The following is a 15,943-nucleotide window of genomic DNA, read 5'->3' as shown; positions in this document are numbered from 1 at the left end:
CCCTTCATCCCCCAGCCTGTAGTGATACTGGGGGTTGCCCCGACCCTGGTGCAGGACCTTGCACTTGGCCTTGTTGGACCTCATGAGGTTCACACAGGCCCACTTCTCGAGCTTGTCAAGGTCCCTCTAGCATGTCAATTGCACCACTCAGCTTGGTGTCATCTGCAAAGTTGCTGAGGGTGCACTCGAAGATATTAAACAGTACTGGTCCCAATACGGACCCTTGCGGGACACCACTTGTCATCGATCTCCTTCTGGACATTGAGCTGTTAACCACTACTCTCTGGATGCGACCATCCAACCAATTCCTCACCCACCGGACAGTCCACCCATCAAATCCATATCTCTCCAGTTTAGAGAGAAGGATGTTGTGGGGGACTGTGTCAAAGTCCAGAGAGACGACATCCATAGATCTTCCCGTGTCCACTGATGTAGTCACTTCATCATAGAAGGCCACTATATTTCGTTGGATTTGGCAAAGTCTGGGCTTGATTTTGATTATAGGCTTTTTAATAGACATTGCTTTAGCCTATGGACAACCCCTTTTGACTTCAACCCAAGTTTCCTTGTCTTTTGTTTATAGTTATGTAAATAAAAATAATTTCCCATATATAGATAAAGATTTATTTAAGGTTCTAAGTTTGTAATGTATGTGAGTTAACACTTAGACTTGTTCTGTAATTTATGTGCTGTAGTGCTGAGGCTCCTTAAGAATCCCATTTTTTTCCCTAAATAAAGTTAATTTAGATAATTAAAGTACAGATAGACAGAGTAGATTGCATATGTGGAATTCTCGAATAAGTTCCTTATTTAACCAACACCCTTCAGCTTGTTACTGTGAAGCCAGTTTTCCCTTTATTTTTCCTACCTCACTCAGATAAAGCTATTCTGCACTGTTATCTGACAGTATACGAGCAATAGTGCTCTAAGGAATTAACTGAAGATAGAGCTCACTGAAGTGTGAGGAATACCACTGTATTAATGCTGAATGTTGAAGAAACCTACCAACCGATAATTTACCTAATGGTTTTTGGAGGAGAGGAAGCAGCAAACTGATTCCTTGACCTTTCTGCAGAATTAGCATAATGAGAAGATCTAGTGGGAAAAGGTTTCTGTCATTCAGCACACTAAATCTAACCCATTAGTGCATATCCACTTGGGAATCAGGTAGCCTGCTTGGTCTCCGAGCAAGCACCTTTGTAGAACTGTATTACAGAGATAACGCAGCAAAGAGCCCAACAATCTTGCTAAATGCCTGAGTGACAGACAAGGCTGACATCACCTCCTGACACATGCTTTGACTTCTCTTTGCAACAGGGGAATTTTTAAGGTGAGGAACGTGGCATTCGCTATAAATCTGAGAGAGAAGGTCAGAAGTGTGTGATTGTGTATTTACTAAATATCCAAAAGCTTTAGTAACTTTACTGAGATACGAAACTTTAAGAGTTTTACTGACTCTGCAGCAATCAAGATACCCTGTAAGTCAGTCTTGCAGAACTATCATAAAAGTTACCAGCTGAGGCATAAAGTTTGCCCACCTATACTGTACTGTGGTAGCTGATGGATTTTGAAGAAGAAGAAGAAAATCCCTGATGATATTTTATTTAGCTCTTAAAAGGAAATAAATTACTCAGCTCAGTTGTGGGGTCAGGGTATTTTGCAGTGCCCTTCTAGGCATCTATGAAGATACTTGGGTTTTTTTGGAAAGAGAAGACGAAGAATTCACACTGGTTTAGTTGGGTATTTGGCTTGTCTTTACATGTAACTAGTGGAGGTAATTTTCTTCAGAATCAAGGTTTTGATTAGAGGGGTCTAGCTGGCAAAGCAGGTCAGTTGGGACAGTGTAAAACCTCATCTTGAATTGTAAAGTTTTAGCAAATACTCTTCATGAATGGAGAGCATGATTACTGGATAGTCATTCTGCAGTTTTTTTCAAACGCTTCACTATAGGAACATTTGCCACCTTTTTTCCTACTCGCAAGGGTAGAACACTGGGATTAATCATTCTTAGCCTAAATCCTCTAGTTACAGTCTTCTCTTTTAAAACTGTGCATACATGGCAATCCCAATTGAATTTGCCATGAGTAGGAAAATTTCCTTTGGGAGCTCTTGCTAATTCAAGTGACTCAGAACAGCTCATTCAAAACAATTGTACTGTTTATTCACCCAGAAGAACATACAAAGGCCCGTTCCTCTGAGACTTACGTTAGCTTCCCTGTTTTCTGAAAGTCTAGGAAGCTTGTGCTTGACCCAGATACCTTGAGTTCAGAGCTAGGAGACACAGCATTTCTCTCTATCCATAAAGTTTGCTGGAAAATGGCTATGCGTCCTACTCTTCCCTTCCCAGTTTGGGATTTTTCTGTCTAAGAGACTGATACCCCTGCAAGATGTGCCACAATCAATTTCTGCCCACTTTGTCAAAAATAGACTAATTTAGTTTAGGAAAGTAAATAAGGGTTGAAAAATAAGCAGTCAATTTTAAGTTCTTATCAGGACATTTGTTAGTAATCTAAATCTAGAATTAGGACTTTTAAGTGTAGGCTGAAAAATCAAAAAAATCTTAGACAGGATTTAATCTACTATGATTACTTGAAACGATGTTTATTTTAGTGAGGAGAATGCAGAGGCACGTGTCAGGATATTTTTCAGGTATTCTAATTAGAAACTGGTGAAATATTTCTAGGCATTTTTATTACACCTTTGTGTAATATAAGGGCTTAATTAAAATCAAATACAGTAGTCTGCTCTTTTCCCAGTGTTCACTGAATTTAAAACTGATTTGCCATGAAGTTCACTGGGGAAAAGTAGCAACCGTTTTCTTATATAGAATTGATTTAAACTTCTAAGTGGGAGTCTAGATTTGCTGCTTGTTTTATTGCCTTCTACTCCCATCTTCTCTTTTTTGTTTGCCTTCAGAAAGCCAAGCAAGCATTGGAAGTGAGATTGAGCTGTTGGTAGGATTTTTACCACTGATTTCTAAGAAACTAAGATAAAGTCCATTTAAAAGCAGAGCAAAACTAATATTCCACTCTCCAAGGTATCGTTAGAGTTGCAACTCCAATTTAAAGTCAGAAATGAGTCATGGTGTGTATGGTGTACTCACCTGTAGTAACCATCTCCTGACTACTACTACTACAGACAGAGGACCAGGATGCAGAGGTGCTTTATTTGTGTTTTTATCCTTGGCCCTGCCTGTGACACAAGGGACTGACATAGGGAAATTAGCTGTTCTGATTGTGAGCTGTCTAAAAATGTTTAATGCTTGGAGCCTGTTTTTTCCATTTCTTGAATTCGCTGTTCCACAGATTTCCACAGTGGGAGTAAACGTACTTCACAAACATCACGACATGTGCATATGTGTTCATTCAAGAGTCTGCTGCTTAGTTTATGCTCTCTTAGGAAGTCAGGACATGTCTTCTCTGACAATTTAAGTTTTTCTAATGTTTGAGTCATGTTGACAGCATTATGTGTCATGCCATCAATCCATCTACTGCTATCACGTGATCTTTTTGTGTCATCCTTAATATACATCCTTTGACTCTACTATTACATTTAATTTTTTAATTTGATTTGATTTGGGGGCCCTAAAGTATTAAAGATGCCAAATTTCAAAATATGACTGACGGTACCAGCTTTAAACTCTTCAAAAATGTTGTTTCTGGTAGTGAGCTCTTTTTTGATGTTAAATAAATCTAGCACCACCACCTGCTTTTCTTTCTCCTTCTGGCTAAAATCAACATTATTTAAAAGGCAGTGCTTTTAAAATTTGGTAGTGAAAAATAATTTCACTTTACCTTTTTTTTTTTTTTTAATATAAAGGGCTTACCCTTTGTTCTGTCTTCCACACCTAAGTCTAGTGCTAGATACGGACAAGGAAATGGGATTTCAAAGATGTTGTATCTAGACTTATTTTATCGAAAATATTTTCTATTTTAAGTGGTGAATTTGTTTAACTTAACTTGATAAAAGCTAGAATTGGTGACAAGATGATTTAATACAACTCTTGCTAGCAAGTTGCAGACATTACTAGTGTGTCAAAACAACATTGCTAGAGACATTCTGGCGTCAGGCTGGACTGATAACTACAATACAGTGAAACAGCTTTTTGACAGCTGTTTTATTCTTGAATGCTACTGATTAAAGGGAGCTTGAGTTAGTGTTATTTTTCTTCTCTCCAGGTATTTTCATTCACGTGCATTTTTATTTTTGCTCACAAATAGAAAGGTAAATATTTTAACATTAATAAAAATGAAAACCTAGAAGCCTACATCTTGACTAGATGTGAAATGGAATTTTAGATTTTTTTCTTCTACAGTTAGGCTGTTGCCTCTCTTTTGTGATCTGCAGCTCAGGTATACTTTGTACTTGTTACAGGAATTTTTAAATATTTACCCTGTGTCCTTTGACCTCCTCCTTCAGAGGAGGCTTCAAAAAGCCTAGAATTGATTTGGGAATAATTATTCTTGTCATTTTCAATAGATATAAAGTGGCATTTGCTGAATTTAAAAAAAATATTTTTTATAGATTATGTGGGACTTGAATCTTATTCCCTTGATTTTAGAAACCTGTTGCACTTAACCACAAATGCTATGCAAAACCTTCAATTTTGATCTGAAATGGAAATGTCAATTGAATTTTAAACTGTACTTCAGCCTTTCTCAGTTCTATTCAGTGTGTTGATAACATCCAAGGATTCCTCCTGTAAAGAAAGAATTTGAAACTGACTAAAACGTCTACCTTTACTTTTCATCAAGTGTTCACAGAGAATACTGTCTGAAAAATTTACTGTTTAGTTTGTATGCTTTATATTAGGTTTTCAAATTATAGCAGCATTACTTCAAAAGTGTGATGTTGAATTTTTTTATTGTTTTACATATCTTGTGTACAGGCAATTGTGAGGGAGAGATTTGTGTAAAATGAGGTGGAAGTTTGCTATCTGCCAGAGCTTGAAGCCTTGAAGCTCAAAGCTTGAAGCCCTGAGATTCCTGAGGAGGATTTGTTCTTCATGTTCTTCTCATCCTCAGAATGGCATAGGTAGGTAAATTTCAGGAGTGTACCTGTGTGCTTGTGTAGACACCTGTTATTCATGGTGATACAGCCCTTGCTCCTGCTGAGCTGGAACAGTAGACAATACAGGTACAATGTTGTTCTATATGTATTAGGCTGTTTGAAGTGTTGCTTTAACATGCCGGAGCTGCTTCCTGAAACTGAGCGTAATTGCTTTTGACCAGTGCTGTGTACGCATACTTTGTGATTCAGATGCCTAAGCATAGATAACTATTGCTGTTTTGGACACACTAGTATAACCATGACATCCATAGTAGCCATAGCAGATACAATGTGGGTGAATCATACTATTATGTATGTATGATAATGTAAAAATTACTTAAAATTGGTGTAAAGCAATGGTAATCCATTAGGAAAGTCTATGAGGAAATGAAGTTAGAGAGGGATTTTTTTATTTTAAGATTATTTTCTCTGGAAACTTTGTAGCTAACACATGATAACTTCTCTGTTGGTGTGCCTTACTTTCAAGTGGGCAAGGCTTTATGTTTTAAATTGTAGAGACATTAGTAATAGCAGATTATGTGGTTCCAGATGTTGCATCAGTAGTCATAGGATTTAAAGATAACTCTTCATATTGTCAAAGGACTTAATCATCTTTGTTTTCCATTCTTATTACTACTTATATATATGTGCAATGTCCTATTTCAACATAGTACTACACATTTATATTCTAAAGTTTAATCTATGCCTAATTACAGAACCAAATGCAAAAAGATGTGTCAATTTTGTGGCCTAAAAAAAAAAAAAAGAAATGAAATGGGCTCTTTACTTGTACTCTTGACTTGTTCATTCAAGCATTTTAACTGGCAGACTCCTTCTAATCCCCTGACAGCACCTGGAGGGGTGCCGGTAGAACACCAAAGGGATGGTGGGAAGATATGACATATGACACTAGGGCAAGATCTGAACTCAGACAAATGAAATCTGTCAGCCAGCTCCTCAAAGGCTGCCACAGTTCTTATCACTGCTTGGTTGAGCTGGCTTGATACACAGACTTATTGTATTATTCAGCTGGTTTGATTTTCCTTTTTATGACAACCTTACCCTGGAGACCATCCATCTCTTTGCAGTGTTGGAGAATGACTATAACTGAATGATATTTCAATATAATTTATAATCCTATACTGTAAACAGAAGTGATGGTTGCTTCTAACCACTGTGAAGAATTCTAATAGGTGAATTTGGACTCTTGTTTTCTTGGAGGGTTGGAAATACTCTGGAATTGGGAGATTTTTCATAGCTTAGCTTAGTCAGTCTTATAGCAGAAAAGCTATGAAAAACCCTGAAAAAGGCAGGAATTTTTTCTGAATGTGCCCAGGCAGTTAATGATGCATGTGAACAACTACAGCTGCAACGAATTATTTGCCAAAAATTTAAATAGTAGTTATTATTACCAGCTTTCTGGATAATGTACTGGAATGAACGGCTTAGCAGTAAAAAGTTGGGCTCAAGTGAAACATCTGAATCTGAAAGCAATCCAACTAAATTTGGATCCTAAAATCCATACTTTAAATAAAAGCTCCAACAAAAATGTAAGGTAAAATAGTTACGTTACTGTCTTTTGTGGCAAGCTTAAGTTTGTATTTTACCTTCTCCTTTGCATCAGGAAAAGGTGAGGGTAAGTATTACTTAGAGAACCTTAGAGAACACTCCCAACTTATTCAATCTGGTGGATTTGAACAAACAGGATTTGTCCTAGATAGGGAAATGGCAGACCATGTCTTTAGCATATGCATTTTTACTTTGAAAGGACAGCCTTCTGGAAATATTCTTCTCTCCACAAAAGCTACAAAAGAAGATATTATTGAAAAGATACACTTTCATGCACGTATTGGGTTTGCGTGGCAAGGTTTTGGTAGCAGGGGGGCTACAGGGGTGGATTCTGTGAGAAGCTGCTAGAAGGTTCCCCTATGTCCAATAAAGCCAATGTCAGCCGGCTCCAAGAAGGACTCACCGCTGGCCAAGGCTGAGCCCATCAGCGACAGTGGTAGCGCCTCTGGGATAACGTATTTAAGAAGGGGGAAAAAAAACCAAACCCTGAGCAATGGCAGCCAAAGAGAGGAGTGAGAATATGTGAAACAACTCTGCAGACACCAAGGTCAGTGAAGGAGGAGGGGGAGGAGGTGTTCCAGGTGCCGGAGCAGAGATTCCCCTGCAGCCTGTGGTGAAGACCATGGTGGGCAGGCTGTCCCCTCTTCATGGTCAGTAAATCTTTACCTGACCTAAATAACTCCATTTACACTTTGTATTCATGAAGCTACAAATTAGTTTTTTATATGTTTTATGTGTCTCATATATTAAATGCAGCTACTCAATTAGAGAAAAAGTCTAAAGACTAAAGATTAGGAAGAACCAGATTGGTTTAGATGGAGGTGAGGGAGTAGGGGGCTTGTTTTATCTTTAATATGACAACATGTATGAAAGTGAGAATAGAGACAAAGTAAGACAGTCCAGACTCTATAATTCTAATCAAATTCTGGATGAACATATGCACCAAGTACAACGCATATGGTCTTTATAGTAGAATCGCTGAGCTTTCTTTTTTTAAGGAGCTTATTATGTTTAGTTTGAGAAACACTGCACTAAAGTAAGTGAAAATAAATTAGTGGTGAGATTGCTTTTTTGAATATTCATTCAAAATTAACCAGTGGATTTAATTCAGTCTACAGAACATATCACAATGGATTTTAGTCACTGGTTTCCACGACCTATGTCAGGTTCCATTCACCTTAGCACTGTTAGGCAGTACAAACCAAAGACATAAGCCCATCTTTGTTTTTGTAACTAGCAAAAACTGGCAGAAATTTTGCATGTTTTAAAGGTGCTGGTTGCAACAGTGGAATTAAGAACTGAGATTCTCACCATTGTTTTCACTCTGACTGTTCCTATGTGCTCTCCCCAGCACACCCAGGAACATTGTCCAAAATGGCCCCTACAAAGACTGCTGCTTCATGCCTAGACATGTTTGTTGTTGTAGTTTTCCAAAGCTGTTTAGAACTCTTTAGTGAAATACATAGCTATTCCATTTCCAAGGAGAAAACAGATGAAGAGCAATCATAATCCTGTTGATGAAAAAAAAAAAAAATTACATTTTCGCTTTGCTTTCTACAAATTCTCAGTATTAATTATTTGTTTCATTTTGCCCTCCCAAATTTTATACTTGTTACTGATTCACACAAGTGGAAAGTATACTTAAGTGCAAATTAAGTGCAAAAGTACACTGCTACTGGAGCAGTCACCTTCCCACCTCCCATTCCAGCAGCCATTAGTTTAAAACTTTATGACCCTTAGTGACATTCTGATAGAAAACTATCCTATTTAGCAGTATGGAAAATGAAGAATTTAACTTTGTGCAACCTTAACCTTTGAATTATTTACAAGTTGTGAACCTCTCCAACCCACCCCTTGTTGGGCCAAATATAATTCTGAGAAACCTGTTTAGGGCTACTATGAAGATTCAAAGAACACATCTCCCCCAGCTTCAAGTGAGGAAAGATGTTTAGATTACATACAATCTTGTATGTAATCACACAAGATTACACAAGTTGAGAACAGAGTCAAAGAGTCCTGGGACTTCTTTGCATAATCTAACAAACAGCAAGTAAAGAATAACTGGTTAAGAGTACTGTGTAGTAGTCTGTGCTATGCTGCTAGTTCCATGAATCCTAGTTATTGTAACCATCCATCAAACAATGCAATTGTGAAATCCTTTGTTGTCTTGAAGTCCAGCAGAGGTGAGGAAGGGATGATTTTAAGAAATCAGGATATACATACCTTTGTGCCTAGTAATCGGCTTCATGCTACTGGTTAGCGTTATAGAAAGAACTGAATGATGTGCTTGTAACAAACCATTAACAAAATATTTATCTAGGAGGACTGACAATCAAGTTGCTAGTAGTTCCACATTCAGTAGTGTGGAATGCCTTCCTAAGTTGAAGTAACAGCAACCCAAAGGAAATTCAGAGTTCTGTTGCCTTCTATAAGAGAAACAGACAAAAGCTTTAACAGCAAACTGTCATCCCTAGAGTTAAAAAGTAACATATTTAAATACAGATAAGAGATATTACAGATGAAGAAAGTATCTGAATATTGTTACATCAGTTTTATCCTGGTATTGCCTCCCAAGTAGCTGGTCAAAAGTTACATGAAAAAAAGGCACAGACATACTTAACGGGATCAGTTCCTCTCACACATCCTTATTCATAGAATCATAGAATGGTTCCAGTTTGGAAGGGACCTTTAGAGATCATCTAGTCCAACCCCGCTGCCTTGGGGGGTGCAACTTTCACTAGATCAGGTTGCTCAAAGCCCCGTCCAACCTGACCTTGAACACTGCCAATGATGGAGCATCCACAACTTCTCTGGGCAACCTGTTCCAGTGTCTCACCACCCTCATCATAAAGAATTTCTTCCTAATATCTAATCTAAATCTACCCTCTTTCAGTTTAAAACTGTTGCCCCTTGTCCTGTCGCTACAGGCCTTGGAAAAAGTTTCTCTCCCTATTTGTTATAAGCCCCCTTATACACTGAAAGGCCACAATAAGGTCTCCATTCATGTTACTTGAAATGACTGTTAAAACTTTCATAAGGAAGGCTTTATAACATAAGATTTTATATAATTGAAATGTTGGTGTTTTCTTCTGGAAAGTGGTTGGAAGCTGATATGATGAAACTGAAGAGTAATATTCCTACAGATACAAAGATATCATTTGTTGACAAGGTGTTACTTATTCATGGGTGATACTTTTTTCCCAAATTTACTGCATTTATCTTCCAGAATATTCAATGTAATGGTAGATACAAACTTCTTGTCCAAGGGAAATAACTTCAATCATGACATGAATGATGTATCTGAGGAGGAAGAATAAGGACAATTTCATCTACAATAAAAATTGTCTGAAGGCAGTGATGTCAAAGCAATTACCGTTCCAGAATCCTACATATGTAAGCCTAAAATCTATATTTTATAGCCTAGAGACAAACAAAGTTTTGCACTTAGAATTTTCTTTGCCCTCTGTCAGGTGCTAAAGATATGTAAAGGTAAGCGTTCTTCATGATTCTACTACTGCAAAGCCTCAAGCCAGATTCCTTCTTTTCTGTGTCTTGAAGTACTTGTCAGAGAGCCACTGTTATATTTTTGCTTTATTAGGATACTGAATTTGTTAAGAAATCCTAGTTTTGTTTTTAGAATGGGCACTTATGTTGTGAAGTGGCAGGCCTTTTACTAATAGACATTGTTAAAGTAATGACTTTCCTCATGGAAAGAAATGCTCCAATGCTCCATTCAAACTCCAAAATTTTCATTGAACTCCCTTGCTGATCTAATGTACAGACCACCACACACACACACGCATGCACGCGTGTGCTCTCTCTCTCTCATTAGCTTCTGCATCCTTACACTCTGGTTCATCTGTTGATATTGACAGTCTGATGGCTAAAATACATTCCAGTAATCACCCAATGTAATTCTTTATAGTTGGGTTCCGCTGAAACCAAAGGAAATAAAGAATTTGTGTTTGGCATGTTGTGGGTATCCTGAAGGTATCATCACTGCATCTTCAAGAGGCATAGGAGTCTGTAACTAAGTAAGAGAAAGTCATCAAATTTTAAGGAAAGAAGTCTCTTCCCTTACTCATTTGTAATTTTGGGGAGTTATGCTTAAGTGATAAGTAACCTGAAGCATAGAATGATAAGGTATTCTTCAAATTAGCTTTTATCTACAAAACAGTATTTTAGCTTCTGCGTAGAGATAGTTCTTTATACCAGCCTCTAACCCTCCCAGCCCCTCTCCCTTTTGTTTTCAACCATTTTTGTACATTTGAGCTTGATAAAGCATCAAGGAAAAAATTGGCGAGTACACCTGAGCAAGGTAAGAAATAGATGGATTTGGCATCAATGGCTTCCCTTGTTAAGTGTTCCAAGAATCTTTTAAGTTTTGCTCCAATATTGTTAGATTGTATATGTAATAAGACATTAATGGTATGAAATGGGGTCATTCATGTGTCAGTTAATATGACATTATTTCGTATGTGTCAGTTAATATGACATTATTTACTACTTCTTTGAATAAATACGTTTTTAAAAGAACTGTGAAGCACTGTAATGTCTGTGCATGAATTTGATGAGGATTTAATTTCACATCGTGTGTGACACCTAATTCAGTTTACACATTCTGTGTTGTAACTCCTTGGTATATTACCGCTTCTCAGAAAATCACCAAAAAGCAGGCTTCGGAACTGACTTTCATTTAAGGAAATAGGCTGTATTGTACTTTTCTGTCATCTAAAACAGATCACCTGTTTATGTGATGGAGAATTAAATTTTAAAAACACTTGAATACATAAAAACACTTAGTGATTTGGCACACATACACGTGCACTTACTGGGATCAAATGTGTTCTTTACGAGATGTTTTTCAGAGTTTCACTTTGAAACAGAACAAGTCCAAATATGCCTTAATTTTCCATTGTTTAAAGCTTTAGCATGTTGTAGCAAAAGTAAATATGGTCAGATTCATCATGGACTCAGTCAAGCTTTTCTGAAATTTGTATCATAAATACTATGCACTTTTCAGTGGCTAATGATGTCCTAAAAATTTATTGTATTACTCTCTAAAACTTCAATTTTTCCCATTTTCTATTTCAGAAATGCTCTAAACAAATGTTTTCATTTCTTACTGACTTCTGGAAAAATTAGTTTCCCTGGAGTGTCCTCGGTTAATACTCACGTAATAATTCTGTGAGCCTGTAAACCCAGGGAGCCCCAGGTCACTGAGCACATCGCAGGACAGATTAATTTAACTGAGACCAGAATTTGCTCCACTTGACCTGAAGTGATTGATCTCAAGAAAATACAGATAAATATACAACTGCCATACAATAAAAATTTCATGTCATGGAGATTAGAAGAGATAACACAATCAACTTCTAATTGGAAGAAGCAAACAATATTATATTATTGATTTATTTATATTACACCTTTCTAGAACAGGAAAAATAAGAAAAATAGAGGCCTCTTTCACCTTAAGTTTCTGTTCAACTTGCAGCTTACCATAGAAAGGCTATGTCTGGGTAAGGAATAGAGTAGAAGTGTTGTGTGAGAGAAGGGGATGCTCAGAATAATGCAACAGAATGAATGAGTTGGTGTGCCATATTGAGCAGTGGAAGCCAGTATCATTCCTCTGTTGTGAAGTAGTTTACTACTTAAGAGGCTTCTTTAGAAATTACAGTGTCAAGTCCTATTGAATTGATCCATTTCCCTTCTTCCTTCACCTCTACACCCAAAGGGTATCCCTAGCGAAGGATAATAGCGGAGTGCCTATCCCAAGAATACCTTGATAAAAAATCAGACTATGGCTTAAAAAAAAGCAGAGGCCCAAGGAGAAAATTACAGAGCTAACTGGGAAAAACAGATGCAATATATCTTCAGAGCAGGGTGGTGGTCATCTTAAGGAAATGCAGCGTGAAGGAACCATAATATTGATAAAGCTGTGCAATTTGTGTTAAAAAAAAAAGAAGGGTTGCCTTCTGTAAAATAAGCATATGTCGTGGTTTAAACTCAGCTGGCAACTAAGCCCCACACAGTCGCTCACTCCCCCCCGGTGGGATGTGGGAGAGAATCGGAAAAGTGAGAAAACTCGTGGGTTGAGATAAAGACAGTTTAATAGGGAAAGCAAAAGCTGCACACACAAGCAAAGCAAAACAAGGAATCCATTCACTCCTTCCCATCGGCAGGCAGGTGTTCAGCCATCTCCAGGAAAGCAGGGCTCCATCACGTGTAACGGTGACTTGGGAAGACAAACGCCATCACTCCGAACGTGCCCCCCTTCCTTCTTCTTCCCCCAGCTTTATATGCTGAGCATGACGTCATATGGTGTGGGATATCCCTTGGGTCAGCTGGGGTCAGCTGTCCTGGCTGTGTCCCCTCCCAGCTTCTTGTGCCCCTCCAGCCTTCTCAGTCGGTAGAGCATGGGAAGCTGAAAAGTCCTTGACTAGTGTAAGCATTACCTAGCAACAACTAAAACATCGGTGTGTTATCAACATTGTTCTCACCCTAAATCCAAAGCACAGCACTGTACCAGCTACTGTGAAGGAAATTAACTCTATCCCTGCCAAAACCAGGACAGCATAATAGCACACAAGTGTGCTCACACTAGGTTGGGAGAGCTTGTCCAGAAGGGCTTCCTTAGGAATGACAGGGTGCTAGCTATTGTCAGAACTATCTTTCAATTCTTTCATGTTCAGAACGATTCATCTCAGAGCGGGATGTGCATCAGCTTAAAAACACAACTATGATCAGATGTCGTAAGAGTAGCCTCCCCCAGATTATGCCCATTTGCTGTTGAGCAATTTTAATTTTCACTCCTGCCAGTGAGTGACATCATATTTTTGCTCTGTTTACCTCTGGGTCAGACCAATCAAAATAATGGTCTTTCCCATGAATTCAGCTGATCCATCCTTTTTAACTAGATAGCATAAATAACAGGAGCCAGATTTAGTGTTTATATAATGTTAATCACCAAATAATTAAAAATAACTTTTAGCATGTGATTCAGTGCAGTTTTGTTTTACCATCATTGGTTAAGTTTAACTATTTTTTAAATATACCATATAAAATTCTTTAACAAAGCAGCCAGCTCTTCAACATTTTATTTTTTCTTTTTAATAATATAGTTACATGTGTAAAGTACAAAGAGAGGCAATGTACAAAGGCTGTAACTGAAATGGAAGTGTACAATATAGCTCAATAGTAATCCTATTAAGTAATCTATTTGCTATTTTATTTTTTCTTTTTAATAATATAGTTACATGTGTAAAGTACAAAGAGAGGCAATGTACAAAGGCTGTAACTGAAATGGAAGTGTACAATATAGCTCAATAGTAATCCTATTAAGTAATTCTATTTGCTGATGCAATACAAGGCAAGTCAAGAGTACATAGTCTTTTTTGTACACATGTCAAATTGCTCTATAATAATTCAAATGCTGGCAGTTGGCATTGTTCTCTGACTGGCAAACAAAGCAACTATTTCAGTGTTTGATCCATTTTTTATTGTGACTGTGTAAAATGACATACTGCATCAAACATTTACAAAAAATAAGAGCGGAAAAGTTTTTTTCTATTCCATGTTCAAATGAACTAACAACTGCTAGCACATTCACATTTAACAGCTAATCAACAAACAACATTAAAAAGAACTAGAATACCCCCTCTTGCCAGGATCTGGTATTTTTCTCTGACCAAAGGTGAGAGATGTATGTGTTTTCTAACTCTGTTGCTTCATCTTGGTTTTATTAACACAAGCAGCCCACAAAGCAATATATTTCTTCAAAGACCCCCTTTCAAGCTCTTTGCCATTGGGCTGTTCTCATATGTTTCAGCACTCCTATGTCACTTAGCTAATGCTGTAATTAGAGGAGAATAATTAGTAAAGTTCCTAAATATCTTGTTTCTCTGATTTTAAAAGAGTAAAATGCTGCTAGGAGAGCTTCCTGGGGAAGGCCATTGAATGTTACAAGGTGATACTTCAACATCACTCACAGTGGGTTATGCTCTGATGCTAGTCAGGTTCTGAAAAGTTAACTCACTGAGGCAAACAAACTAGACAGATCTGTTGATTATGTGACATTTATACGTATTTGGATGGCAAAGCTCAGTTGTAGTAACTGTTACGTGTTCATGCATTTATCTGAAGTGAGTGTAAATCTTCTTTACAGTCTTCCTACAAGGCCTTTCTTAGTTTTATGCTGGATTTTTTCTGAATTCAGTCAGTCCCAGCAACATACAGACTTCAGCAAAATCAGCTTCAGAGTTAAAATAATTAATTGGTAAAGCAGAGACAAAATCAGCAAGACTGACAGTTCCCCAAAGTGTGAATTCAAACTTTTTTCTTACTCTGCCTGAGAGTAACTTTTGAGCCAACAATAAAGTTCAACCAGTATTTCTTCCAGCGGTAGTTTGAGAATTTAGCCTCTCTTTTTTTCTTTGCTTTTAAAAGAGGTCCCTGAAACAAAAATGTCTCATTTCAGGTTGCAAATCAAAATAAATGAAACTTCTGAAGTTCTAGAACTGATTGGGGAAAAGTGGCAAGTTTTAGTTTTAATTTGATATGCATAATTTTTCTTAGTTTTTATTGCCTGGTTCAGTAGCTGAATCAAAAAATAAATTATTCTAACAGCTCTAATAATACTCTCCTTCCAAACAAAGATTAAGCCATAATGTTCCCTGAAGACGTACTAATAACTGCACTGACCTGGAATGGTAGTAAGCCTGCAGCACATAAGCAAAAATTAGGTATATACTATATGTTATTAGAGAAAAAAATATGTTAAAGGGACCCACCCCCCTGGCTAATTTGTCAGGAGAAGAAGAAAATCTGTATAAAAATAAAAGTATTTGTATTGCTTATCTACCAGAACTTGACAAAGTGAAAGCCTATGTATTTAGTCTTTTCCATAAAAATCCACGTATCATAAAACACCTCTTTTGAGGAAAACTGTTTCCGTCTTGTCTAGGAGGGCTGGTTCATTCTTGCATGAGCATTCCATACCTGTGAATAAGCAGAAGCTACTATAGCCTGGAGTGGCATCATAGTGGTGGAGATCACACTTTTCCATAAAAATCCACGTATCATAAAACACCTCTTTTGAGGAAAACTGTTTCCGTCTTGTCTAGGAGGGCTGGTTCATTCTTGCATGAGCATTCCATACCTGTGAATAAGCAGAAGCTACTATAGCCTGGAGTGGCATCATAGTGGTGGAGATCACAGTGGGAGATGTGGTGGTTGGAGGCCATCTTGGGCTTAGCGACCGTTAAATGATAGAATTCTCCATTCTTGGTGAAGTAAGGAGGGGGGGCAGCAAAACCCCCACCATGGA

The sequence above is a fragment of the Aptenodytes forsteri genome, unplaced genomic scaffold (genome assembly GCF_000699145.1).
Source record: "Aptenodytes forsteri isolate BGI_AS27 unplaced genomic scaffold, ASM69914v1 Scaffold70, whole genome shotgun sequence".
NCBI classification, from domain to species: domain Eukaryota; kingdom Metazoa; phylum Chordata; class Aves; order Sphenisciformes; family Spheniscidae; genus Aptenodytes; species Aptenodytes forsteri.
The sequence above is the reverse complement of the archived record's forward strand: the minus strand, read 5'-3'. Positions refer to the sequence as shown.